The sequence below is a fragment of the Falco punctatus genome, assembly GCF_963210335.1.
Source record: "Falco punctatus genome assembly, chromosome: 5".
NCBI classification, from domain to species: Eukaryota; Metazoa; Chordata; class Aves; order Falconiformes; family Falconidae; genus Falco; species Falco punctatus.
This window is the reverse complement of record NC_137584.1, coordinates 72,970,421-72,994,911: the sequence shown is the minus strand read 5'-3', so window position 1 is coordinate 72,994,911 and position 24,491 is coordinate 72,970,421. Positions and strand designations below refer to the sequence as shown.

The 24,491-nt window shown below is 45.0% G+C and overlaps 1 protein-coding gene across 10 annotated transcripts in view; it reads right to left on the bottom strand.

The window, feature by feature from the left end:
- NCOA1 (nuclear receptor coactivator 1) overlaps window positions 1-24,491 on the bottom strand; it is a 180,593-nt gene that overhangs the window by 109,520 nt on the left and 46,582 nt on the right. For 9 of the 10 annotated variants that reach the window (XM_080388393.1, XM_080388391.1, XM_080388397.1 and 6 more), the window contains one exon: window positions 18,662-18,830. The gene's annotated coding sequence lies outside the window, so the exon portion shown is untranslated. Of the gene's footprint in view, window positions 1-4,349; window positions 4,519-18,661; window positions 18,831-24,491 lie in introns of all 10 variants that reach the window. The other variant, XM_080388396.1, reaches the window with a different exon arrangement.

The window sequence follows — 24,491 nt, the reverse complement described above, 5'->3', positions numbered from 1 at the left end:
TCCCATCACTTACTAAAAATGATGTTTTCGTTTCATTTGATGGTGGAAAATACCCTCTAACTCAAGGGCCTGGGTAACCTTTACAATATGAAGCCTCCTTTGGTCCTGCCCATCTATTTAAGCCAGGGATGGAGCTGCAATTTAGGATCATGATCATTTTTAATTCCCATTCTCCAGATTTCACCTTGGCACTGGGATTATACTACTGAATAGTTTTTGAAGAACTCTCCACCATGACTTGGACACCGTGTTCAAATGCTCGACTGCGGCTCTCCTGGACACTACGAGGAGGAGAAGATCTTCCTGCCAGGGCCAGGTCTGGACCCACGTGGAGACATGCTCCTGCCGGAGCACTGCCGAACACGTTCCTCATGGAGCAGAGCCCCATCCAACACGAACAAGCAGAAGGCACCACTCCCATGCACTAAGCCAACCCAACACCTTTGATGTTTGAATAATTAGCTAGTGGGTGTTCAGGCTAAAAGGCTGACTTAATTGAGTTGAAGAGGGATGGGCTAAATCTCGAAGACATTTCAGATGTGCCAGAGAGCAAAGCCTTGTGAAATCCCAGGACAAGTTCACCGTTCCTCAAAGCCGAACAAAGCTTAGAGGTTGCAGGAGCACCTTGCTGCCTTCAAAACACAAACAGCAAGACGACCCTCTTTGTGCTACTTCTTCAAAAAGCACACCCAGTAAAACAATTAGAGTAAAAATAGTGTACTCTGACATGACAAAAATACATCTGATTTTGCGCCGCCTTCTTGTGCCAAAAGAGGAGAAGATTTTGCCCAGGGTGAGTTTCACTCAACCTCCACAGGCCAAGTGCCTCCTCTGCCGCATGCTGGGAAGAAGACAACTCAAAGACAATGGCAAGAGGAGAGCTGCACATACTCCATTTACAACTCACATTGTAAAATACGCAGCATTTTATAGAAGCCGCTATTTAAAAAAAAATATTTTGGCTTAGGTGTTGGAATATGCAAAAAATTCCCCTTCCATGTTGTCAACTAAATATGGTCCATAACTTTCAAAAAGGTCTTGCTGCAAAGAAAAAATAGAATCACAGGCTCATTTAGGTTGGAAAAGATCTTCAAGATCATCAAGTCCAACCGTTAACCCAGCACTGCCAAGCCCACCACTAACCCATGGCCCCAACTGCCACATCTACATGTCTTTTAAACACCCCCAGGGACGGTGCCTTCCCCCCCTCCCTGGGCAGCCTGTCCCAGTGCTGGACACCCTTTCGGTGAAGAAATGTTTCCCAGTCTCCAACCTAAACCTGCCCTGGTGCAGCCTGAGGTTGTTTCCTCTTGTCCTAACATGACAGACAACTTGTGCAGCTCACTAGCCAACGTCCCATCCCATCCCAGCTGCATCCCCACCGGGACCCTCTGCCTCCAATGAGCGGTGGGAGGAGATGGCAACCACCATCAGGTGCAGCAACCAAAATCCAACATAGCAGTTTCCAGAGTTAAATGTCAAAGCCCCAGCTGAAGCCCACAGGGGTTTCACAACCTACTTCTCCTGGCACTGACACTCAGCACTTCTGGAAATCCCTGCATGTCTTCCATGGAGGAAAACTTGCTCCTACTCAGCCACAGTAACTGATAAAAAGTCCACTTGATAAGAAAAGGTCAAATTCATTCAGAAAAAGTGCACAAAGAGCATTCGTTGATGGAAAATGCCATAGATCATTGGGTGGAAACAAAGGCAGGTTCCATTAACTACAGCAGTTTCCCTCCACTGCCACAAACTAAACTCCTCCGGGCATCAGCACGTTTCTCCTGCTCTCCCAGCAGATGACAATTCTTCCTGAGAGGCTCAACAGCACCTTGGCAATAGAAAAAAATAAGCAGAATTTCACCCGTTTTCTGTGCCAAATGTTCCTGCTCCGCAAGTAGGCAAAGACTACAGCGAATTTAGTGAAGTTCCTTTGCTAAACACCAAAAATCCCCTGGCATTCCCGTGGCCATGGAAAATATCCTGGATCACAGTTTAAGCGACAAAAAAGGCTCAGCATTGCAGATATGCTGGCCACAAAACTGATGCTGCCAGCTTATCTGCCGTTAACCTGAAGACCATATTCTGCTTTTAAAATGCAGGTTGTTGATTAGGACAGTATAATTTGGGTTCTTCCCTGCATTCTCAGCAGCTGTTGGGAAGCTAGTCCCCTTGTAAAATTATTTTTTGGTACTCTTTCTTAAAGTACTATCTACCAGATAGATGTGCTGTGAAGGTGAACACTCCTAAAACACTCTGATAAGGTCATCAAATCTATGAAAATGCAAGGTGTAGCAATAAACTAATTTAAAAAAAAAAATTAAAAAATAATTAAAAAAATAATTTTAAAAGGGGACTAGCTTGCCAACAGCTGAGAAATGCAGGGAAGAACAGAAATTATACTGTCCTAATCAACAACCTGCATTTTAAAAGCAGAATATGGTCTTCAGGTTAACGGCAGATAAGCTGGCAAACCTCAACCCATGCCTTTACTTCTCCAACAGCAAAAGAAAACAAAGCAAGTCAAAAATTACTGCAGACCAGTGGGGTTTTTGTGGGGTAAGGAGCTTCACTCCTTCCCCAGAAATTCCCCGAGCAGAGAAGACAACTCCTCCTTTCCGAGCTGTTCAATATGGAAATCTTAAATCCAAGAGTGCTGGTGACATCCCTGTGAAGATGACTCTTCCTAACAACCCAACCTTTGCAGATTCCAGAAGGGAACTGGGAGATAAATCCTTCTCCTGAGAAATCTGGGGATTGCTCTGCCTGTGCTGGGGGCGTCAGGGAGAATTCGGCTTCCTAAAACCCAGAATAGGTGCTAAGACACAACCTCAAAGGGCACACCTCAAAGTAAGTTGATGGGGCTACTGAACATGCTCTGCAGACTGAAAAAAGACCCTGGTAACACAAAACTCCAAGCAAGCCATCTTCTAGCTCATGCCCATTCACCATGAAACAAGAGGACAACTTAAAATTGGGGTGGAGAGACCAGAGAGGGAATATGGGAGAAGAAAAAAAAGTTTGATTGTGGTGGAAAGCAGCCTATTCTCACACACCAACACACTGGCCTGGGAAAATATGAATGAGGCAGAAATCCCATTCTCTGATTCAAATACACCTCTGCTATTCCAACAAAATACGGACTTCCAGAGCAGAAAACACAGGAAGAGAATTTAGGTTCCTTGCTCAAGATCAATATTGTCAGCAGTAAAGCAAATTTCTGACCCTACATTACTGCAATCTAATCTCTAGATAACATCTGACTCCCTGTACGACTGCACACAGCAATATCCTGCTTTTAAATGCCAGCCTGCCAGGAACAAGAATTGCCGACATACACTCAAGCATCATACAAATGCTCAAAGAATGGAAATGAATCACAGCAGGAAGGAAAAACTTAGCAGCTTAATGTAGTACTAATTACTGTTTCTTGTGACCAAGAAGGAACTTCAGCAAGAAGCAGCACTGCTCTCGTTTGGCAGCTCTATCAGATGCTGCCCTGAGGAGGAGCAGGCTGGGGTTACACGCCCAATTGAGTAATTTTCAAGTACCACCTGCATCTCCTGAGCCCAAGACACGAAGACATTCAGCTTCCCAGCCTCCCAAGGGCTACATGGGAAGCTATTCATACCTTGCACCTTCGGAAACAACTTGAAAGCATCCTCACTTAGGCACCCATATGAGAAGCCAAGACTCCAGCCTCAATTTTACCCTTAGAATCACAGAATCGCAGAATGGTTTGGGTGCGAAGGGACCTTTAGAGGCCATGTAGTCCAACCCTCCTGCCATGGACAAGAACTTCTTCAACTAGATCAGGTTGCTCAGAGCCCCATCCAACCCGACCTTGAAAGTTTCCAGGGATGGAGCATCTCCCACCTCTCTGGGTGACCTGTACCAGTGTTTCACCACCCTCAGTATAAACAATTTCTTCCTTATATCTGAATTTCCCCTCTTTTAGTTTAAAACTATTCCCCCTTGTCCTATTGCTACTACAGTGTCGCTCCCCATCTCTCTTACAAGCCCGCTTTAAGTACCAAGAGGCTGCAAACAAGGTCTCCAGAGAGTCTTCTGCTCTCCAGGCTGAGCCACCCCAGCTCTCCCAGCCCGTCCCCACATGAGAGGTGCTCCAGCTCTCTCATCATTTCCATGGCCCTAAAACATGGCCTTTTCTTCCCCCACAAGGAGAAAAGTCTTTCCCACCATTTGCAATGTGTTCTGGAGCTTCAGAGTGAAGTGCAAATCCAAGGCATGACCATCTCGGGTTATTAACCCTCTGTAGGAAGACCTGCCACTATCGACACTATTTTACTACTATACATAGAAACACATGTACGCAGAGCAAATATTACATCAGCAAGTGCAGCACGGGTAAGGATGGGCTCCTCCTTTCGCCAGGCTCTCCAGTGCTGTCGTTCCAGTGGCACCGGCTGGATGTTACTTGGGGTAAATGCACGGTGCACTCGCCAAGTTTACTTGTTGGGTGCAGCATAACTCACCAGGCTGATGAGGCGGGGGATCCTAAAAATGGAAAGAAGGGCCTCACGTGACTTCTTAATAAAGACACTTCCTCCTTTGTAAAAACAAAGCAACGCAACAAAAAAAGCAAGATTGCTCAATGTAACAATTGCTTTAATTTTCAATCTTTTTGAATTACTGAACTTTCAAGCGTGGCTAAAAGAAACAAGTTTTATGAGGTTATATGAAGAGATGCCATTTGCATGGCACCACTGCTGACAGATGCCAGGCACAGAGCACTCCTGGTACCCAGCAGGATGCTCTGCTGGTCCAGGCTGCCCAGGCTAAGTTGGCCATTTACTTCACATGGAAGTGCTGCAACCCAACTGTGCTTACGGTGCAGCAGATGAGCTTAGAAGGGACACTGACCATTTGAAACCTAATTAAAAACCTGAATTTAATGTAGCTCGGATGACAGAGGCAAACGGCCTCCTGCTTCACAATCAGCTTTTTCCAAAGACTGTTCTCTTCACACAAACAGAAATGGCTAACATTTTCTTGACTGTTTATCCCCTTCTTGATTCATCCAGTGCACCGCATTTCCTTCTGGACAGATTTACCAAGCAATGCCTTTGAGGAACATAAGGATTTTACAGGTCTAGGGAGGGGTGTTTATTTTCCTTAGAGACCTGCCCCTAGAGTCAGCTCCAAACCCTGATCCATAACCCCATACACATCTAAATACCACTTTCTGGTTTTGAAGGAAAAGCTTACACCATTTTACATCTGCATCCCACTCCCTGGGGAAGGAAAGCAGCCCAGTAAGGGTGCCAGGGCAGTCTTTTAGCAATACATTTAGCCAACACATGATTTATCTGGGGGGGTTGGGTTTTTTTTTTTTTGTGGGTTCGTTGGGTTTTTTTGTTTTGTTTTACCACAGCAAGACTCATCTGCTTCTTCATTATATAATTTCTCCTTACATTCTCCTTTAGGCTTTCTCCTTGAAGCAGGCTGTGGAGAGCTCAGGAGCAGGAGCCCTGCCACAAAGGCATTTGCAATAGGAAGCTTACAAAAGTTCAGGAGCATCTCCTGGGAAACACTCTCCCAAAATACATTCATTTCAGAGAAAAATACGATAGGGTTTCATTTTGTACCACCTTTCTTCCATATCACCTCCAAGTTACATGGAAACGCCACAAGCTGCTTTGTTTCACAGGTGTGCAAAGGACCGACGTCATAAAAATGCCACAGGCTGAAGGGCAGAGCGTCCCCTCCACCAAGCTAAAGCTAAGCTTAGCTAAGGCTGAACTAACAGCATTTTGCACCCGCCTTGCCAAGTGCCAGGCAGCAGGATTGGACCCACACCTTCCGTAAACGCTTGGGGTTGCAACCTGCAACCTGCCTCCCCGGCTGCTAAACCTTAGGTTTGCAAAAAAACCAGTAAGCGTTAATAAAATAAACAGTAGAATAAGAGGTAAGGCATTAAAAAAATAATAAATAAATAGAGAGATTGATAATTAAGTCCTAAGAATGAAGAAATGGGACGGGGCAGCACCACAAACCGCATCCTTACTTCAAGGAACTGTGGGAAAATTATGTGCTGGGTACCTCTCCTGACCTAAATATAGTGGGTGTGTTAAAAAAAAACATATCAGTGGTGATCAAGTATATTTCAATGGGGAAAAAGGGCAATCTCATACCACAGAAAGGGGTGTAGTCCCTCAATCAAGGAAAAATGAACATCTGTTGTAAAGAGCAGGAGCACAAGCGCATGTAGGCAAATGCACAGAGGAAAGGGGAAAACCAGGAGGGAGTCAGAAGAGTCCAGCTCCCTCATGGAGGGAACGTGAGGCTAAACTAATTAAAATGCACAGCCCTTGGAGAGTTTCGGGAGGAAAGTACTGCAGAAATAAGTCCAACCCAATGCTATTAAATCACAGATATTAATAGCGGAAGAGATCTACAAGTATCTGGTCTGTTAAAATGGAGGGTAAGAGATGCTCAAGCCATTTCACAAAGCACCGCAGAGAAGCAACCACATTAAAATCCTTTTCCGATGCTACTCAGCACTCCTTAAAACTGTTTCTACAATACAAAAATAGGCAAGTGCCTGAGAAAATACTGCAAAATGGCTGGGCTGCTCCACATAACGTTTCTGAAAAATAGGACATCCTTTGAAAGACGCAGGATCCCACCGAGGTGACAAAGGGCTGCAAGCTATAAGTAACCCAGTGTCTCTTCTGCTGAATTCTCCCCCAAAATTCTTCACAGCAAAAATACTCCAGAGAAATAACTTCTTGCTTTGTCCAATGAATCAGGAATCATCGCTAATGAATTCAACAGCTCCCAAAAGTGCAAGAAAGACAAGCGGATGACCCAATCTTTTAAAGAAAACATCAGCTGGGAAATAAAGAGGCAGGGGGCGGGGGCAAGGGAGGGTCTGGTAGAAGATGAAGTATCTCCCAGCACAAACTGGAAAAAACTGAAGACCATTTTATGTAACAAAACTTCTGCATGTAACAAACACATCCTCCGTACAACTGTAAAGTCAGCATTGCAAAAACATTTCTGCAGAAACATGCTGAAGCTGCCAGCAGCATTTTGTTTGAAAAGGGAAGATGAAACTCAAAGTAAAGAAAAAAAAAAGTAACTGGTATTTATTAAACTATTAAGAAAGAGGGAAAAAAATGCCAGTTCACAATGATCTGTAAATGTGCATGGGGCTACATTTCAGGACGGCAAAACAGATGTGTGTGCAATTCCTGCAGCTGCACAAACAATATAGGCAAATAAGACGGCTCCAGCACTTCAGTGTGAAGTTCACAGTGGTGCAAGGATACAGCTTATTTTATACCCATGCCATCACACTATGATATAAGTAACAGTTTTATTTTCCCCTCCATAATTAAAGCCTGTGAAAACAAAGCGATGAAAAGACTCAGCTGCAGCACGGCACTTGCTAGCTGCTGCAGCGCAGGGAAGGCTGGGGCTGGAGACACTGCCTTTGGGAGATGGTAGCTATGTGACACCTGGGTAATCACAGCTGAATCACAGAATTGTATTAATATTAAAAATGTTTGACCTTGGGGGCTCTTTTCATGAGAAATAGAGGTTGTTCCCCTCCTTGCTCTAGAGGATGGTGTTGAAGGCATCAGGGAAGGAAACGAACAGCAAAGAGCAAAGCAACCCTAGGCAGTCAGCCTAGAAGGTGACATCCACCTTCTGATGGAGAGCATGGCAGTGAGGGTGTGCACCTGCAGAAAGATCTCTTCCAGGCATCAAATGTGTTCTATGAAGTCATATACCTCATGTGAACCTCATGAAACTCAACAAGGCCAAGGGCAAGGTCCTGCACTGCCATCAGGGCAACACCCAGTGTCAATACAGGCTGGGCAGAGAATGGGCTGAGAGCAGCCCTCAGGAGAAAGACTTGGGAGGTGCTGGTGGATGAGATTCTTAATGTGACCCGGCACTGTGCGCTCAGCCCAGCCAGCCAGCCATTCCTTGGGCTGCAGCCAGAGCAGCGCGGCCAGCAGGTCAGGGGAGGGGGCTCTGCCCCTCTGCTCCACTCTGGTGAGACCCCCCTGCAGCGCTGCGTCCGGCTCTGGGGTCCCCAGCACAGGAGAGACACGGAGCTGCTGGAGCGGGGCCAGAGGAGGCCAGGGAGATGCTCAGGGGCTGGAGCAGCTCTGCTGTGGGGACAGGCTGGGAGAGCTGGGGTGGCTCAGCCTGGGGAGGAGAAGGCTGCGGGGAGACCTTAGAGCACCTGCCAGTGCCTAAAGGGGCCGGCAAGAAAGCTGGGGAGGGGCTTTGGGCAAGGGCAGGTGGCGATGGGACACGGGGGAATGGCTTTACCTGAGAGAGGGGAGATGGAGATGAGAGATGAGGAAGAAATTCTTCCCTGTGAGGGCGGCGAGGCGCTGGCCCAGGCTGCCCAGAGCAGCTGTGGGTGCCCCATCCCTGGCAGGGCTCAAGGCCAGGCTGGACGGGGCTGGGGGCAGCCTGGGCTGGGGGGAGGGGTCCCTGCCCGTGGCAGGGGGGTGGGACTGGGTGGTCTTTAAGGTCCCTTCCCACCCAAACCATTCTGTGGTTCTATGATTACAGACAGAAGGAGGGAAATACCAAACTATTTTTGAGAAACAATGCACCAGCAATACCAAGTATCAAATAGAAAACCAATAATTTGACAAGTCTCACTCCTCTTATCCTTCTGTCAAGGCAATCAGTCCTTTCCTTTACTAAATTAGAATCACTCCAGAAACAACAGAGAATTAGTCTGTTATGTACACTTCTGATTTTTATTCTTCTCTATAAACCCATAACTTTCAAATGAGAACACATCAGGGGTGGACGCCCCACCACACTGGCAAGGGAAGTTCACTGCAACCACCTGCAAGACTCACGAGCAAGACAAATGGCTTTCACCAGGTCTCCTGTTGAGGAGAATGCCATCCTTACACAGTAGAGCAGACATCTAGTTAGCTGTCATGAAATATTTTTTAGTCTGCTGATGAGTTAATTAAAAATTTTAATAAGATTTCAATACTTACTGGAATTATTTACCCCATGTACAGTCACAGTGTTGACAATAGATGGGTAAGTGGTATACAGAGTGATTTTATTTTTTTTAATGACTTACCTACTTGTCTGAAAATGCTCCAGTCATTGCTAACAGCTGTAAAATTTATCTGTCCTTCATATTTAACACACAAAATTGTTGCAAGATTGCTTCTACCCTGTCATTCATTCATTATTACTCCATCATTTTCAAAGACTACTGCAGCATCCCAAACCAAGACCCAGTGTACAGCAGATGACTGATGAAATACTTCGCTATCAGCACTCACATTAATAATGGCAGGGTGGAAAAGGTCTAGAGTTTAACTGCAGACCCTCTAAGGAAACAACAAGCAAAATTGTAATGAAGTATTTTCATCTGCTGGAGAAATAAGGATGTGATGGGATTACCATTGTGTTGTGCAACAATACCATTCTTCATGGTATATTCATAAATAATATGCTTGCACAAAGTGGAAAAGCTTCCTCCCCATTTTTACATCAGTCAGGAGGCTGCTGTGCAGCTGTATTTTCCATCTAAAGATAGACGGAGTCCAGCGAAATAGAGAGCAAAGGGAGCTCATTTGTGACTTTATACTATTATATTTAAGGAAAAAATGCTGCAGCTGTATCTGTATATCATCACTGTGACATGTGCTTGGGTCTCTAATTACTTACTTTCACGAATTAAAGACACAGGAGAGAGGGATTAAAGATGAGACTGCAGAACGCAGGGAGACAACAAATACAAGAAATTTGAAGGAGTCTCCCGTTCAAGCGAGATGAGAGTCAGCACCATTCAGCGGCTTCGCTTCCCTCTCTTCTGCAGGGATCAAAGCTGGGAGAAATATTAATGCTCCGAAGTTACAAAGACGTATGAAAATCCTAACGAGCATTTTACACTGCAGATGCGTGAGCAGAGCTTCACTTGGCGCTGCACAAGCCAGAAGCTGCGACACAACCAACTTTAAACGTCCTCAAATTTCCAAATTGCTTAAAATTGGCTGCCACTGGGAAATGCAGACTGTAGCTGCACGCTCGTCTACAGTGCAGCAAAGAGGAAGGAACTTCTACTAGAAATTAACGTCATTAAACTCAACTGCTGACCACTTACATGACCACCAGTAATATCTTGCCCTGCTCCCTAAGGGCCTTCTCCATGCCTTGACAAGTCATTCACAGACCTGGACTGTATTTCCTATAAATTTTATCAAATTCCTATTTGCTTTGTCTGTCAACTGCAAAGAGCTGCAGGTCTGCTTTACAAACACCATGTATTTAAATGCTAAATAGTTTGTAAAATCGCAGGAAAATTGAGGTTCAGCCTGGGGAGGTCTCTGGTCCAACATGCTCTGGGTCAGTTACGGGGTCTGTCCTTGCGGTGAAGTTTTCCCTTGTATCCACCTGAACTGCCCTTGTTCCAGCTCCATTGAGCAGAATTCCCAGTTTACAACTCTTGTATAATAATCTGTCGGTAACACCTCTGGGTTCTGTTTTAATGTTTGTCAAGATGTGGAATGACCTTTCCTTGCAGAAGAACACTCATTTCCTTCATTGTTCTTTCATTTGTGCAATTCTGGGGTTTGAATTGCCCGTTTAGATTTTCACTGTGTTTCTTTCGGAATATTTGTTGAAGGTTTTTTTTCATTAAACCTTCAACTTCAAGTATGCAGTTTCACCTGCTTTCTATCTCTGGGCTATTTACTATTATGGCTGCCGTAAATTTAAGACTGCTTAAATCAGAATTTTATTCCAATATCTTAATAAAAGATTTTCCCTTCATTTGCTACACATTGAGATACGCAGAAACTGCTCAGCTGTACAAATCCAATGCTAAAAGACGTAACATCCATCTGATATTCCGTTACTTTGTTATTAAAATTTGCTAATTAGTTTGCCTTTCCTTCTTCACACTTGGGCTTAAGACAGTAGAGAATTTCCCTACAGATAAAATTGGTCCCTTCTTAACAACCCATTCACGCTTCTAAAAGGAATATGCTTTCTCCCAGGTGACATTTTGATATGAACTGTAACAAGCAACAGGGCAATTTTCCTTTGATTTTGAATTTCATTTTAACTTCGCCAAATATATTTTAATATACATTCTGCAGTTCATCTGTAGCTGGGATTTGTGACAGCTCCATTAAACAAATGTATGCCTTTCATTGTATAAAGAAACTTCAGGATAACAAGGTAGAGGAAGCAGAGGTGGGGAGCGAAAGGCACATTAAAGCTAAGGCTTTATTAACCTCACGAGGCTTCTCAGAAATCTGCAAGGGGAGTCTAAGGTCTTCACAAAAATAAAAGAAAAAAGCACCTATGAGGAGTTTGCTATAGGTTACTCCATATTTTTTTGCTAGATATTCCTACTGCCTCATCCTCTTTGCAACAGCTAGTGCTCTCCTGACTCGCAACTCCAAGAGGTAAGTAAATTCAAGGAGGAAAGCAAGTGTTACAAATAGATGGGAAAAACCCTGATTTTCTGCAAAAACATCACTAACCTTTTCACCTCAGAGAGACAGGAGTTCCCTGTGTATTAGCTACCCTAAAGCCACAGACCCAGGCAGCGCCTCCCTGCAGCCTCTCCATCCTATTCCAGCGGGGCATCAGATGATGCAGTCAATTTCTCTGCAGATGCTGAATTTCACCCCAAGTTAATAATTCCTACCAGCAATATACTCTGAAGTTTTAAGCATCATTTGAGGTGCTTTCAGATGCTGGCATGCCAGGGAAAATGAGGACAGGATGCCATAGAGGAATGCTGATCAAGGATGAGCGAAATTAAGATTCACATTCCAAATCTTCAGGATTTCATGAGCATTGTGCTCCTAAAACTTGTCCATAATGAAAATTCTTTACCAGTACTTCTGGTTCTTGGCAAGTACTGTTGTAGACGCTGCTGCTGTCTCCAGCTCACAAGACTGACTCAACAGTAAATAATAACTTAAACCAGAATTCGGGAAAAATTACCAGGAAATACTTCAAATTTCAGACCTTTCCTGATGGCAGCAGGTGTGTGCACATGTGTTCTAACATGCATACCTTCACCTTCAAATGGCAGGAACTAGGTATCCAATAGTTTTCTTTCTGAGGAGCAAGCAGACCCATGTACTTAGTAAAACCTCCCTGGTGCCGGTGAAAAGTATTCACCAACAACTCGGCACAGAAGTAAAAAAAACACCAGCAAATTCTTCTCACTTTTTGTGAGCCAAGCAGTAGCTTGGGAGTTTTGTGTTTATCTCTTGAAAGTTTACCAGAAACAGATCTTACCACTCTCCTGAGTTATTGACAAGTGGTTACACAGCTCCCATCAGCTCTAAAAAAATGTTTTTAGTGATAACAAAGATAAAAAAAGACTTCTCTAACTAAAACCACCAATAGTCCTTACCAAGGGTTTAACCTGACTAGAATTTTCCTCTTTCAAAGACAAGAGCAAAAGGAGGGAAACAAACAAAAAGGCAGTTCTAAGCAGGATTATTTGTTATTTTTCGAAGATAAAAGGACCTCCTTTTCAGATATCATGCTGTGCTGCACCTTCCCCAGAAGGTGCTGTGAAGAGCAAGTCTGCCCAAGGCAACGAGGGGGAGCGATGTCTGTGAGCACCCAGGAGCAGGACCTGCCTCCTGCAGGGCTGACCTCACTCCCCACCCCCAGCTCTACCCTCTGCTGGCTTCACCCCATCTCAGGGGCTTCAGACACAAGATAGAACCTGATGGGAGGAGGAGGAAACCCCTCCAGAATGGCCAGCGATCACCCCACAAACACAGCTGGGGGGGGGGGGGGGGGGGGAATGCCCATGAAGATGTGCCACTGCCCATCGAGACAAATGCTCACCCACTTTTTTATTATTTTATGATAATTTTTTCCTTAAATGCTTCCACGCTGAGTAAATGGAACTGTACTTCGTAGAAAGGGCTTAATGTCCAAACAGCTATCAGCCACAAGTGGTGTCCCTCAGGTGTCTATATGGGGACTGGTACCATACCACATCTTCATGATGGTGGGATTGAGGGCGCCCTCAGCGAGTTTGCAGATGACACCAAGCTCAGCAGTGCAGTTGATTTGCTGGAGGAATGGGATGCCATCCAGGGGGACCTTGATGGGTTCAAGTGGCCATGGGAATCCCATGAAGTTCCACAAGGCCAAGTGCAAGGTCCTGCATCTGGGTTGCGGCAATCCCCACTATCAGTGCAGACTGGGGGATGGATGGGTGGATGGGTGGGTGGGTGGGTGGATGGGTGGATGGATGGGTGAAAAGCAGCCCTGCAAAGGACTTGGGGATACAGGTTGACATGACCAAGCAACATGCACTCACAGCCCAGCCAGCCAGCTGTACCCTGGGCTGCAGCCGGAGCAGCGCGGCCAGCAGGTCAGTGAGGGGGCTCTGCCCCTCTGCTCCGCTCTGGTGAGACCCCCCTGCAGCGCTGCGTCCGGCTCTGGGGTCCCCAGCACAGGAGAGACACGGAGCTGCTGGAGCGGGGCCAGAGGAGGCCAGGGAGATGCTCACGGGCTGGAGCAGCTCTGCTGTGGGGACAGGCTGGGAGAGCTGGGGTGGCTCAGCCTGGGGAGGAGAAGGCTCTGGGGAGACCTTAGAGCAGCCTTCTTTATAAGAAGGGGAGCTTATAAGAAAGACAGAAAGAGACTTTACCATGGCCTGTAGCAACAGGACAAGGCGGAATGGTTTTAAACTGAAAGAGGTTTCAGAAAAATTCAGACCAGATACAAGGAAAAAATTGTTTATGCTGAGAGTGGTGAGGCACTGGAACAGGTCACCCAGAGAAGCTGCGAATGACCCACATATCACTGGCAGTGTTCAAGGTCAGGTTGGACGGGGCTCTGAGCGACCTGATCTAGTGAGAAGTGTTCTTGTCCATGGCAGGAGGGTTGAACTAGATGATTTTAAAGGTCCCTTCTGACCTAAACCATTCTGTGATTCCATGACTCTGATCCTGCCAACCTCTGCATCAACTTCTAGGAATAAAAAAGGCAAAATTGCTCATACTTCTTTGGCTTACGGAGGCAGCAACCACAGCCCTGTCTTGCAAGGAGAATCAGCAAGCACTGGTATCTCACCTCTGGAGAGCTGACAGCCAACTGGAAGGTGCCCTTGAGAAGGTCAGAGCAGTAGCTAACACAAACTGACAAAGAGGTACCAAAATAGCTAAAACAATGGAAGAAAGTAAATAGGTACTGATTTATAACCTTCCATCCACAGGAAGGGCTTGTACAACAAATACTACATTAGGCAAAGAACACTAAATCATTAAGTCCTGAATACTGAAGGACTCACTTGAGTGCGGTTTTCAATTAAATGATATTTGATCTTTGTGGCCCAGGAAGTCGAAATTCCTTGAGGGCAGCAGAGAACCCAGCAGATTAAAAAGCCATTAACATATCCAGCATCATTCACTGTCCCATTGGATGCTGATTACAATCCTGCTCAGCCAAGACACAAACACGTTTCCACCTCGTCTCCTCAGCACAGCAACAGCTACCTGCATGGTGGGACTGGAGACAATGATGAATTAGGTTTCTGCTGTTCAAGGAACCACCACAGTTGTGGAGGAAGGGGTTACAACCTGCACTAATGCTGTACACTAAAGGTGATGATAAACTGATCACTGCAGAAGTGTCTACGGCAGATGAAGATGTTCCCATTCCCGGACTGTCTGTAAAGAGGATCCTATGCTCACAGCCGAAAAGTTCACGTGAACATTTCTCACTCGCTTCAGCACAAGAAGCTTGGGTTGAACAGCTGCTGGAGAGGGCTCAGCCCAGCCTGGAGGACTTGGCAGCGCTGCAGATGAGGAGTGCTCACAAGAACGGGATTGCTGGATGAACTCATGGAAACCACTGATGGTGACTGACAGTGGAAGGACAATGACATCTCAGACCTTGGCAGGGTTTCTGCAGCTGGTATCTGGTCAAGGTCAAAGAATTAGGCTGGATTTGTGTAGAAATGTGAAAAGCTACGAAAAAGGTGCATTTGCTTAAAACTTCTAGGAGTAGTAAGGGAAACCGATGAAGTGGTTTGTTCCAAAAGACAAGCAAAACTGCAATCTGGCCAAAGTAGTCAAAATAGATTTAATCAAAGCTCCTGGGCAAGCAGTGCTTAATGGAAGATGACCAAATGCTTGCTTAGATATTTTTATTTTCTGAAGGAGCTAAGCACCAGAAGTTCCACTTAATGGAAGAAGTGTGTGTCTCTAATACTTTCTGTAGAAACAAAGTACCCAAACTGACTGTCCAGCTATAGGATTTACATATGAAAACAAGAGCATCTCATGGCATTTTTAGAGAAAGGGAACAGAAAGCCTTCTCAGATGTGAAAATACAACCAGCTCCCCTATCAAAACACTTCTTCCTTAATTTCACAGGGTGAATGCTTTTAATATAGACTTTTTTGCTAGTGACAGCTGGCTATAACATCTTCATGACAAATATGAAAAGAAACATGTTGGGGGCCTCCATGTGCTCATTCTAGCTTTTCTTTTAAAAAACAAAAAAACCCAAAAAAGGCTCAACCCCTTCAGCACTTGTATTTGGGAACCTAAAGAGAGAAACTGATCATTTCTGTGGCTGCAGGCTGGCCAGTAGAAGTACCAGAAGCCTGACCTGAAGATGCAATATTGCTGGTGAGCATCCTCTGCAAAGAGGCAGAAGCTTCAGACCTCTCCCTGCACGCGGTCCATGGCAGCTGTCCTGCCTATTCTCCACCAGGCAGCCTAGAGAGCCTTTTCCAGTGGGCATGGCGGGAGTTCCTGGGGGTTTTGTGCTCTTTACTTTTTAAAAGCAAGGCTTTAATTCATATGTGGAGAGAGAAGTCTGGGATTTCTTCTTCCCAAGTCCCCAAAAGTGCTGTGTGCACCTTTGCCTTGATCAGCAGGGCTCTACTGCAAACACATGGCTGAAACAACATCCCTCTCTATAAAACTAACAAAAGAGGTAGAGGAACAACTGATTTAGAGGTATGGTGACTGCCAAGCCCATCATTTGTGTCCTTCCTACCCCACCAGCAGCCCCCAGGAGAAGGGAACGGCAAGGCAGAGGTTACAACTTCAAGGAAACTTACCTACAGTAAATACCTCTCACAAGATACCATTTATGAAGTGTTGCAACACTTGAAAATGCTGTTAACAGCAGGAAATCTATTTAAAGTGGAAGGAATATGATCACTAAGGAATAAAGAGGGAGTTTTGGCTCAGCAAAGACCTAGGGCTAGGGTGGGAGAGGCAGCATCTCAGCGATTGCATTTACATTTTTTCATCTCAAAGCCCCATCGCAGGATAAAGGGGATGGGAACTCAATCACAGGCAACCGAATTTCATGCCAAGCCAAAAAGTCCATTTGCTAGGGGAAAGAATGAAATTAAGTAAGACCGGGGAGAGGGGGGGAGAAACATCAGGAAAGGCTGGGAGGTGCCAGGTGGGATGAAGGCAGGGTCGTCCCCCCCGGCTCCCCCCACACAACTGCAGGGGCTGTCAGTCCCCTAAATTAGGGGAAATCCAGAGCAGCCGAGGAGGCACCTCACCCTTAAAATTAATCTAGAACTCACTCTTCCTCCCCACAACGATATCCAATTTCATCGTTAAGAATATAACCCTTTGCTTGCCTGGGCTGCATCTGTCAAGCTTCCTGATGTAAAGAGAAGTCTCAGGTAAAGCCCAGCCACTGCTGGATGCGTGAGTCGTACTGACTGCTTTGGCAAGGGGTGGGGGAGAAAATAAAAGAAGAAAAGCTGCATACAGCCCAGCCTGCAGCACACTCCAGCCCAAGACCCTCAGTCTCTAAGCTCCCGGTCTGGGCAGATATTAATCAGTGCCTGGAAAGCAGGAGGTCAGCAGCAGGGAGAAGCCACCACCAGCCTGGGAGGTCACCTCTTCAAAAGCTGAATCTGGTTCAGATAGCAGTGAGAAAAATAAATACATCTGAAGAGTCACAGGAGCTAAGTTTTTTTTTGTGTGTGTGTGTGATACAGCTTACCTGCTTCCAGTCAAAAACTAGCTGTTACGGCCAGGAGGAAAGGTGATCTTTTTGTGGTGAAAAATCCTGATTCCAACTGTATTTATCAGGCAAAGCACAGTTTAATAATTAACTCTAAGCAGCACTTCTAGCACTGGACTAGGACTCTGCTGGTTCCTTACCACTCATGGGCAGCACCCCAGGTTCTCTCCGCCTGGGTGACTCCAAGCTAACAGCTGGGACCACACACAGCAATACAGAAGCAGTAAGATTTCCAAATTTCACAACCATGCCTAATTACCACCACCCTTTGTGCAAATGGAAGACACCAAGGCAAAAAGCAAAGAGCCTTGCCCAAAAACGCTGGGCAAACACTAGAAAAGCCAGAAGTATCACAGAAACTCGGGGTGGCTCCCCATCTACCACCATCTTGGGCACCCAATTATCCACCCTCTGGCCACCAAACCGACCAGGGGAGGACATCTAGAACAGGGGCGGACATCTAGAACAGGGGCACCAATGTCTCCAAGCCACCACAGCACTGGCTGCAGTGATCATCCCACCACCATTCAGGGAAGCAGGCAACTCAAGGACAGAAACCAAGTGGCCAAAGCAGCCTTAGAGGGATACTGGTCCCAGTAAGATACTGGTGATGTATTTACAGTGCACTGAAGAGGAGCACGGGGCCAAGCCACACTCAGTCCAGAAGGAAATACCCCATTTTCCACAGCACTCCAGTCAAAACCAGCTCCACTGCAGAAGTTTCTTGCAACACCAGCTATGCTCTGACAGGGAATTGTGATACAAGCAATGTAAAATTTCATCAGACAAAAGCAGCTGTATATGTAAGTTCTGCCTTACAGTATGGCAGCTAGAAGCTGGTTTTCCAGGGAACTTAGCAGGGATACAGGTCCTCCCCTCTCCTACCTACTCCTTGTCCACAGCAGTAAGCACTCTCAGTTTTGGTGGAGAGACTGCAAATCCCACAGCCACACAGTAGCTGCAGCCAACACCAACTACTACTTGTTTTACTATTCTGTTCATTTCTAAATATATTCTACCGCCTTTCCAAGTTACCACTCCATTACAACTTTCCTTTAAGACATTGCTGGCTGTGGGCAAGCCACAGAAGTGTTCAAGTTGTTACATGCATCTGCTAGTGAGAACTTCAAGGATGCTGAGTACACACTTCTAGCTCTGGAAGTTGTAGTAGCCCTTGCCATAAAATATTTTGATTTCCCAGGTTTGTGATTTTTAAAATGCTCTGGTTATGAACTCAATTCACCTGATCAACACCACAAGCCAGCCTACAGCATAATACTGACTCACCAAAACCTCGTATTATTCTTTAGCACAAATCCTTTGCATACCATTCTGCCACTGCAGCAAACAGCTATTCAATTTTGCAAAACATATTGAGAAAGCGCAGTTGATTCAGGCAATAATTTCATCTTTATGAGCTTTTAAAACAACTCTCATAGCTACGAATACAATGCAGGCTGACTGCACATCTCGTATACAGAAAACAACCCAAAGAATGCCAAGGACAGAGAAAAACAGGGGCTTTTGCTTTCAGCAGTCTCAATAATTAATTCCACATGAAGAGGTGCTCAGCAAAAAACACCTCCATGACAGGTTTAAGCATTTTCCACCAGAGGAAAGAAGCAACAGAGACCTCCACGCTTACCTCTATCTTCCTGAGGTGAAAGATGGTTCATGGGAAAAACTGGACTCTTCAGTTAATTAAATGGCAAAACAACAGAATCCTAGAGCCTCAGCAAACACAGGCATCGACCTTCCATGGGCAGTCTTCACATGAACTCTTCTGATAGGGGACCAGCATCAATTACTGAGTCCTGCGGAGGAAAAGACATGTTTGTTTGCATTACCTTTCATTTATCTTTCTGAGTTATTATTCACACGATGCAATTTTCAGTGTTTTAAGTAGAAAGACAGCAAAGTTGAGGTCAACTATTAATTCACACTAGCATCATTAATAGCTTGCTGAACTTCTTAATACTATCAATTGCAAGGTATCTTTTTTACTTCACTGGAAAAGAACTCGTCGAGGTTCCTCAAGCTTTAAGCTACTTGGGGAAATAAAGTAAATGAAAGATTAATACTCCAACAAATACTTTTTTTTTCCTTACATCCTCCCCTCCCTCTTTGCCTAATAAATAAATAATGAGATCCTTCCCTGCCTCACAAAGGCACGGACAGCAAATAGCTGTTGTTACTAAGCGTTAAGCTAGAAGCAGATCAAGGGGATTTCTCCAGTTCCTCCTCTTCCACAGACTTTCTGTATCACTTTCGATAAGCCAGGTAGCCTCCGAACCTGAGATGAGCACAACCATTTCTCTCCCAAAGCACATACACCATAAAAAAGACACTGCAGTATGTCCATTTTCTTCAGCTATCCCCTTCTCCTGTAAATCATACCTGTCTGAACCTTGTTCCTCTCGAGCCAAATGCTAGCACATCAACTAATCTGTGGCTTGCAAATACCTTGCTTGGTTGAAAAAATGAAGTTCATAAAATTGGGTTCGTCATATTGTGATGCACTGCCTGAATTCTAATGAAAAAGTAAGTAATTTAAAAAGGAACAATCATGAAAACACTGAGATGAGCTTCATAACCCTTCTTCCAAGCCACTCCACAAGCTGCTGTTTCTATAGCCAAGCTCACTACCTTCCCCAGCAAATGCTCTGAGACAGAAGTCCCAATATTGCTTTTGAACCTTTATCTGTAGTAGCTACAGGATGCAATTCATCTTAATCAACTTTAGACACCTAATAGCTGGTTGGAAACCAAAGCTGGTAATTCCAGGGTCCCTCTGCAGCCAATAAACAGACCCACAAATCTCCCCTTGGAGATGCTGGATGGAGATGTCTGCAGGTCCCCAGCATTCCAGCCATCCCCAAAGACTGGCTGCTGCTCCAGCGGATCACATTTGGTCCCCAGGGAGCCACCCCGTTAGGAGGTCATGTTAAATTACTGCCAGGATGTGTCTATTTTCTTTCTCTCTCTCTCTCTCACAGGGTTACCAGGATTATTGGATTAAATTTATACCTCTAAATCCGAGCATCTGAAGTTAAATGAGGGGAGTATCGCTACTAGTTCAGAACCTGCCTGTCCCCACTGCTGCTCCTGCTATTACACAAGAAATTACTTACACGGACACAGTCGTTAGAATGCTGTCTTACTAATGCACCTGTCATTAACAACACAGGACTCTTATAAGTCACTCGTAATTCATTCACGAAAAATCAAGTAAGCAAAAGGAGGGAGGAAAATTCAGATGGCAGCATCACCTCCCAGGCACTGGTAGAGAACAACTCCTGAAGCTTATGGATCCACATACACAGAGAGGTATGGCTAGAGCACATCCCGATGGGAAGTGGGATGCCTGCCTCATTTAGCATCCATTTTTATACACGTGCACATAAATGTACATGAAATATGCACAAACTGCTCTATCACCCAGGCTCCCAGTCTGAAACTTGCATTTTACCCGTATGAAATGGTCTCTGAATTTCTAAATAACGTGTATGTCCCAGCTGCTTTCACCCCTACAATAAACAGATCAAATGACATGAAGGAAGGAATGTTAAAAACAGAAGAACATAATAATGGAAAGTTTAAGAATACGTTTCCAGATTCCCAGGGTGTGTGTCTGGGGGGTTTAAGCTCCCAAAACTAAAATGGGAAGATGTTCCTGTTTTAAAAAAAAATAGTATCTCCTCTCAATCTGGTGCTCGTAATACGGAAAGCAAAGATCAGAATAAAAAATACATCTAACAGATGAAAAAGTAAACTGTTTGCATATGAGAATACATCAGAAATGAAGTGATACGAAGCAGCAAGAGAAGCGAAATGCAATGAGAGGAACCACAATACTCACAGGTTTGAGTATATCAGGTTATAAAAATTACCTAGGAACAGCAAATTCCAACAATGGCGGAGGATCGCTACTGCCCAGAAACAGAGCAACCACCAGCAATATTATAGGAACAGCAGAAGAATGCAACAAATATTTCTGATCATTAATTAAGAAAGAAACCAGATGGTATAGTCATGCCACAGGAAACATTTTCTATTCCAAACAGCAATGCAGGCAGATGTGAAACAACAGCTAACAGAGCTGGCCGTTTTTAAGTCAGGAGATCTTCAACTGCATCCCGGGGCTTTTAAAAGAGCTGGACAAGAAAAGGTCTGGACCTTTTATCGTAGCTTCCTGCAAGTGTTAAAAACTTGGGAGGTTTGACAGCACTGATGGACGTGCTGTCGTGTCAATATTTTAAATGTCTGAGCAGGATGACCAGGGTAATAACAAGCTATCAGTCCAGCTAACAAGCTATCCATCCCAGGAAAAGAAGGAAAATGCTGGTATAAAACCTAGTTAGGAGTTACAGAAAGTAAATAACTGATGTCTATCGACACGCAGGTCTTAAATCAATTGTATGTGTTTTTATTAAGACTACAAGATTGGCTGCAAACTGTAATAACTCTGATACAACATACTTAGAGCTTGGTAAATCATTTAACTTTGTGAAGTATGATTTCTCAAGTAACTGGAATTACATTACATAATGTGGATTATATTGAACAGATTAATAATTGGGCAAGTAATGTCATAAAATATAACTAGACCATCATTAATCATGTGCTCGTACTGAAATCCCAGAAGGAGCGGTTCTTGCGCCCTACATTACTCATCCTCCTGCAAGCCATGAGCAACAGCCACTGCAACTCAGACTCACACCGACTCTGAAAGCTACAGAGAGCGGAAGACATGAGATAACAGGTCTTTTACCAACATGACTACAAGCAAAGACCTTGCACAGTGTTATCACCAAACACAAACGTGCATCTGGGCACAGAGACCCTTCCCAATCCAGACGGGATGTACCAGAGAAGGGACACACCAGCAGCTTGTGAAGGCAGCAGCAGCCTGCTCAGTGCAAGAACAAGGGGGCAAGAAATGAAAGTAGCAGGTGGCAAGTCTAAAAAAGCAAACGAGACAGTGGGTTTTTTCACACACAAGCCAGCAAAGCAGTTTAGCTCCTTGCCACAGGATGTTGTGCACATCAAACATCTGCGTGAGCTCAAGGAAAGACTGGCTGTGTCATAGAGCAGACACCCGTGACAGTTACTAGTAAGATGAACGTCATCTCTGGCTAGGAAAGTCCTGGAGATGTTGAAAGATCAGAGGCTGGAGAGGTGGAAGAGTGCCATACAGGGTCTGCCCAGTTCTCACATCCTTCTGGAGGCACCACTTTTAGAAACAGGGTGCAGATCCATCAGTGCTGTTCTTACATTCTCACTTAAGAGCAGAGGAAACTGTACTTTGGAGAAGATCTGAGTGATGGTGGACCACCAACCGCACGTGACTCCCCAGTACAGCCTCCTTTGGCAACAGCGCTGCAATGTCCATGTGCGTGAAAAACTCCTGAACATGGGAGCTCAACCCACTACTTCCAACACAACCGAACTGAGGGAGATCCTACAGCCTCTCCTGCAGGTGACCACACCAGATACTATTAACAACCTCTCCTTTTCCAGAGATGGTGAAACCTGCAGGCAGCCCCCGAGTTACTCCCTGACTGCAACACACTTGCTCAAGTAGTGGGGTGATGCCATCCCAGGGTCATCAGATGACTTGAGCCCACACTAGCAGAAGAAGTTGGGTTTGAGAGGCAGACAGAAACATGTGCCTCGTTTAGAGTACCAAAGATCTTCCAGAGGTTGTTCCCTGGCAGAATTGCTCCATCCTCCACGCTCTCCCATGTCCCACACGCCTCCTTGTCCTTAACCATAGGAAGCCTTTGCTAAGCTTTCCCAGGCCATTGCTACACAGCCTGTCTGCAGACCTCTACTCAGAGTCTATAAATCACAGTAAGGAGCTAAAGGACCTGGATCTTGGCTTTTCTTTCCAAAATACAATACCTTGAGGCACTAATAAAAGACACTTTACAAGCGCTATTATGCACAAGCTTTCAGTTGAAGATATAAAGAGATCTGAAGGACAGATAAAAGAAGTAAGTATCCATAGATTACATATATCAACAGCCCAGGATATTTCCCACGTTCATCAGAAAGTCTTTTAACTACTAGGAATATGCACTTAGAAATTCCCAACATCAAAAACTCCAAGCCCTCTCAATAAAGCTTGCACTGACTGGTGTCCTTTGCTCTTCCCAAATCCTGTATTCAGCATTTCTTGCTCAAACTATTGACAATTTTCAGTGAATGGTCTGAAGTGATTTGCTTGAGGTGTATCCGTGGTTTTCCTCTCCAACAAAGCATCAAAGTTGGGTTGTTCCCTGCAACCCAGCCAAGCACAAAGAAGAAATATCCCATACAAGTTGATGGATTGGACCCTGGTTTTAAACAGTTGAAGCTGAGGGCAAGGAGTGAGTTATCCACGATCTTGTTAAGCACATCCTCTGAAGCTGCTTTGAGCAAGGTCCAGACCTGATGACCTGCTGACACCCTTTCCACCTAAACTATCCTGCAGTAGCTATAGCGGATTCAGCGTATCAAAAGTTCTCTTTATCCCATGAAAAATGTGTTCAAACACACACAAGACAGCCGGGTGTGTTGCTGAAGCCATCAGCCTTTCGACCCGTATGTCTGCTTTGAAACTCTACTCAGCTGAGGGTATAAGGAAGCTAAGACCCAGCATGGTGGTTAGGCTCAAGATCAACTGCCAATACATTTTTGAGCAAATCTATCCACTAAACCGTTTCAGACATTCCAGTGACCAGAAGAAACAGCCTCCTGTCATCCTTCATCTGGGCTAGACCTCATCCAAAACCTTTCACCTTTAGCTTACTAGCACATTTTCCAGTCCCTCGAAGTCATGTGCTTTCTACTGCATCTTCACCCACGGACCCACAGGGCATAAACGGTTTGCACGTGAGTTCTCACACAGCCCTGCAAGATGTCCCAAGCCACCATGGCCCCTCGGAAGCGGCCACCATTTAGTGAAACATACATCTTTCATTACCTCCCCTGTTACATTTTACTTGAGGCTATCAATATCAATATCAATTTATCCGTAATGGCTGAATATTAAAATGCATAAACAAGGGTCCGTGGATGCAGGATGAGAAACAGCAGAGCCCTCTGCACTTGATGAGTGGGCTCCAGACCTGTAACATGGAGACAACCCGGCTCCAGGTTTGTCCAGCTGTGGCTCGTGCTGTGACCAGAGCATCCTCTCCTGTCTTTCCACTGCAACAGCTTGTTCCACATAGCCTCCGTAATCAAAGCTAATAAATTATAATAAAAAGCAAGTGGAAAGAAGTTAGGAGGGATTTCATGTTTATTGTATGTTGACAAAATCCATAATTTACTTGTTTCTCATTGCCGTGCTATATATTCAATGGGCACACTGCAAAGCAATAATAAAAATTAACAACCTCGTTACAGCAGGTTGCAGGGAATGTCCTGCAAGAATCTTCCTTCTCTGCCTGCTTACAAGTAACATGCAGCACTGAATACTTTTTTGCGAC